Source organism: Notamacropus eugenii, chromosome 6 (assembly GCF_028372415.1).
Source record: "Notamacropus eugenii isolate mMacEug1 chromosome 6, mMacEug1.pri_v2, whole genome shotgun sequence".
Taxonomy (NCBI): domain Eukaryota; kingdom Metazoa; phylum Chordata; class Mammalia; order Diprotodontia; family Macropodidae; genus Notamacropus; species Notamacropus eugenii.
The window spans coordinates 6,725,094-6,730,344 of NC_092877.1; positions in this window are offsets into that span (position 1 = coordinate 6,725,094).

The window sequence follows — 5,251 nt, forward strand, 5'->3', positions numbered from 1 at the left end:
TATAATTCAGACTACCTACCTCACAGGGGTTTTGTGAGGAAAATGCTCTGTAAACCTTAAAGTACTATTTTAAGTGTGTGTAGGGAGATGGGTATAGTAAAGAGTTCTGCCTCTGAGGTCAGAGGACCCAGGTTCAAATCCCACCTTTAAGACTTGTCACCTTGTGACTTTGACATTCATTTACCTTCCTTGGGCCTCAGTTTCCTCATGTGTAAAAATCTTTTTTTTTTGCTCTATAGCCTTGCTAGGGGATGAGCTCCCCATCCCTAGAGATGTTCATGGAGAAGATGGCTGAATGCTTGTCAGTGACACTGTACTAGCTCCTATTTTCATTGGTCTGGATGTCCTCTAGGTTTTTTCCAAAGCCAGGATTCTGGGATTCTGTATATCAGTCAATCCCTGTGCAGGGACCTATGTTTCCCTCAGCAACTTTCACCAAGCATTAGGGACAGTTATGAATTTGAAAAACGTAAGACTATATTTCCTTTGGGGCTTACATCGTAAAGCAAGATAGGAGTTGGAGCTCCAAAGAAAATCCTTCATGTTTGCTTAATGGGGGGGGGGCAGGGGGAGTAAGCAATAGTTTCTTTAGAACTGAGGACAGTCAGCTGGTCTGCTCTCACTTATCTAAGATCTGTAAGGTACAAAAGCTTCAAATTTCAGCATCATCCATGGAAATAAACAGAATGGCCACAAAAAGATTTGTCCCATAATCACTAGCAGCCCGATAAAAATTCATGGTTTTTTCTATTTTTCCTTATGAGAAATAAGGCAGAAAAATGGAATCCAGATTCTGCTTCTGTGACCTGTATGATTTTGGACAAACCTCAATTACCTTATCTATAAAAGGGGAAGATTGGCCAGTTAGATGGCATCAGAGATCCAGAGCTGGAATCTGGAAGACTCAAGTTCAAATCCTGCCTTAGACAATTATTGACTAGGCAAGCCACTTAACCTCCCTCAGCCTGTTTCCTCATCTGTAAAAAGGGGTAACAGTAGCAACTACTTTGGAGGGTTGTTGTGAGGATCAAATGAAAATATATATAAAGCACTCTAATGAATAAATATCACTTAATAATATTATTATTTTTCATTTATTATCATTAGACTTCTAAGGTTCCTTTCAGCTCTCCATCTTGTGATCCCAAAGCTCAACTGATGCAGGATGAGAAGGGCTGAGACATCTCAGATGGTGGAGAGGTATAAAGCCTTCCTGGAGCTAGCTTCAGCATCTTCACCTTCCCTCTTCACCTTTCCATACCTCTCATTTCCTTACTTAAGAATCTTAAATGTCTCCCCATTACTTAGAGAAGGAAATCCAAACCCCTTAGCCTTACACTGGCATTTTGCCCTTCATCCACTGGGTCCCAACATGCCTCTTTGCCCTCCTTTCCCACAACCCCCCTGAAAGATGGCTGGCCTTGAGGTTAAAGAACTTGACTTCAGATCCTGGTTCTGCAACCTACGTTCTGTGGACCTTGGCACAAGTTACTTCCCTCTCTGGACCTCAATTTCCTCATCTGTAAAATGAGAGGGTTGGGAAAGATGCCCTATGAGGTCCCTCTCAATTCAACAAGTGTTTAACACCATGATGGGTTTTAAAGACATAGAGACAAGAGGAAAACTCTCCTGCCCTCAGGCAGCTAACATTCTACTGAATGGTTACAACATCCAATCTGATGAGCTATACCTCATTTGAGGACTGAAAGAGATTGAACAACTGGGGATGGGGGTGGAGTGGAGGAGATCAAGAAGGCTTTCTGTAGAAGGTAGAACAGAAGGTAGCAAGAATCTAAGGATTCTAAGACAGAGGTGAGAAAGGAGGGCATTCCAAGCATGTCACACCAGGAGATAGAGTGCCAAGTTCAGGGAGCAGCGAAGAGGTCAAGGTCATTTAAGATTCTATGATCCCACGGACCTTCTGTTCTGACTGAACTGGTCCCTTCTCCCTTTGATTCCTCTGCTCATATGGTTTGCCCACCTCTTTTTTGGTTTATCTAAGTCTTTCCCACACTTCAGGGCTGAGTCTTTCTCCCTCCTGAGCTAATCTTTCCCACCAGCACAACTCTGTTAGCCATCCTTCCCAGAAATCAGCATTTTAAAAGTCCTCACCAATTATGTAACACCTCTTTTCATTGCCAAATGTCTTGTCTCTGTAGCCTCTCTTGGTAGATGAAAAGCTGACTCCGTGGGCTTAGTTAACCCAACCTGGTCCTGACACTTCCTTCCAAACCTCCCTGAACCTGTTCTTAAGTAATTGAAAGTCACTTGCTTGGTTTTTAGTATAACCCTTTCTTCCACCTTCATATCAATAGAACATCCAGTGACTTTGCACAGTGTCATGGAGACAGGTACACCATAAACATAATAGAAGCAAGTGTTGCATAACTACTTAGAATCACTAAGTGATAGAATATTAGAATGTGGAAGGAATGTTCAAAACTAGAACATAGAAAGTTAGATCTAGAAGAAACCTTGAAGCCTAGAACAGAGACAGTTGGGAGGATACCTTGGAACCTAGAACATAAAAGCTTGGAAGGATACCATGGAAACTACAATGCAGATGGTTGGGAGGATATAGCGGAATCTAGGATGTAGACAGTTGGGGCTAGAAGGGATCTTAGAGCATGGAATGTTAGATCAGGAAGGGAATTTTAGAATAGAGATTGCTACCACTAAGAGGGACCTTAGAATATGGATTGTTAGAACTTGGAAGGGTTTTGAAATATAGAATGTTAGACCTGTAAGAGACCCCAGATCAAAGAACAGAAGGTTAGAGCTAAAAGGAACCATAGAGATCTGCCATTGTGTGTTTGTCTTTCATTCTCAAAAAGGACCATGACATCAAGATGATGACATGACTTGCAGCTGACTTTGATTTGAGGGAGGGAGGGCTGTGCAAAGTCACCAACCTCACTTTCTTCTCCTGAGCCATCTGGGTCCAGTGGCCTGATATTTATCAGGATGACTGGAGATGGCTCAGGATGCAATGATCTGGCCATTAGTAGTTATGTGACCTCAAAGTACTTGTCTCTGGACCTCAGTCTGCTCCTTTGTAAAATGAGAGTTGGCTCTAGTGGCATTCTAGTGAAGCCCCCTGTGGACCTCTCCTCAATGATGTTTTTGAATGCATTAAGTAAAATACATAGAATTACAAAGGAAACTAAATAGACAGTATTTCACTACAATGGACTCAGTGACAGTACATTTAGATGGAAGCTGGCTACTGAATGACCAAACCCAATGAGTAGTGGGCACTTGGTGTTAACTTGGAAGTAAGCCTCGAGAAGAGTGCCCTGGGGATCTGTTGTCAATCAATAGTTTTTTGAATGACTTGGATTAAGGCACAACTGTAATACTTAGGCAGATGATACAAAGCTGGAAGGGATGGCTAACACATTGGATCCCACTAAAGTTCTAACCTGCTAAGACAATGGGCTAAATTAATGAAGGTGAAAAATAAGGGAAAGGAATAGGGACTAGACCAGTGATTTCATCTGGATTGGAAGCTCCTGGTAAGGAACTTACTTTACTGTCATCTTTCTCTGAAACTTGGATTTTTAAAGGATTTCCTAGGGCAATGAGGGGGTGCCTTATCCATGGTCACACAGCTAATATGTCCTATGGTTGGAACTTGACCCCAGGTCTCCTGGGCTCTGAGGCTGGCTTTCTATCCACTATGCAACATTACTTCTATAAAACAAAGTTCAAGAGAAATAAATGAGAAGTCCTACTCTTGGGTTCAAAAAATCCACTCAAGCATAGGATGGGAGAATTATGGCTAGGAAACAATTTCTCTGAAAACACGTCTGGGATCAATAGTGACTGTAAATTCAATATAGGTCAATAGTATGATATGGAAATTAAAAAAAAATAATTAAGCAAGGAATATAGTCTAGAACGAAGGAGGGGTCTGTGCTGTTCCGTGCTATAACCAGACCCCATCTATGTTCAGTTTCAGATAACGCATTTCAGGAAGGACATTGATGAGCTGAAACCCACCCAGAATACCATGCAATGGGGAGAAGATGATGTCCTGTTAGCATTGGCTGAAGTATCCAGGAGCATTTATCCTGGAGAAGAGAAGACTAGGGGGCGGGGAGGGAGGAAGGTGAACTGATATAATTACTATCATCCAGCATTAAAGGGATGTCAGTTAGACTTATAATACTTGGCTCTAGAGGGCAGAAAAGGGGGCAATGGGTAGGCTACAAGCAGATCCAGGATTGATGGAGGGAAGAATTTTGTAACCAACAAAACTATCTCAAAGTAGAATGGCCTGCCTAAGAAGGTAGTGAGCTCCCCAATGCTAGATGTCTTCAAGAAGACTTTGGACAACATCTATTTACTAGATGTGTTGTGATGGAGATTCTTGATTAGGTGCACATTGAACTAGGTAGACTCTGAGATTCCTTTTCACTTGGAGAACTAGCATTTGCAAGGCTCCCCTCAGCTCTAAATGTTTTCTGTGATTGGACGACCAGGTTTCCCCATCTGAATTAGGGCATATATTTTCAAAATCTTCCTGGTATCATGTGTCTAAAGTTGGAAGAGACCTTAGAGGCCATCTAGTCCTAAAAGCTTGCCCAAGATCACACAGAGAAGTAAATATGAGAGTTAGGATTTGAACCCAGATTGGTTTTTTGGTTGATTATTGCCCTTTGTTCCTGAAGAAGAACAAAATGGCCTCACTATATTTATAATACATCCAGCTATAACTGATCAGATCAATACGAGCTCAGAATGCTCTACCGCAGGCCAGGCACAAATCATCCATGTAAACATTTAGAGTGAATTCTCCAAATTTACACTTCTCAGCCCTTTCTTCGGTATATGAGATTAACTGGCCAAGATGAAAGTTAGCCTCGGCGGTAGGGAGCAGGTCAAGTCAACTTGACTCCAAGTAGCGGACTAATGCCTCCCTGAAACACCATCCCCTACGCTACTGCGCTAACCAACAATAATACCGCAGCCCCCAAGCTACTGGCTGTTGTGGGTAGGTAAGTATTTAGCCAGACCAGGCTGTCTCTCTTGTCCTGGGCCATCTCAAGTAGCCTGTTCTCCATCAGCTCCTCTGACAACCATGTATGATTATTTGGGAAATGAGGTTTGGGTGTTAAATAATGAGCATTCAATTTATTTTGACAGCAAGGACCAAAGGGAGGAAATTGACATTGGTGATTCTTCCATAAGCCTTGACAACTTTAATTAATCTTCATTCCTTTTCAGGGACCCCAACAGCCTATGATAG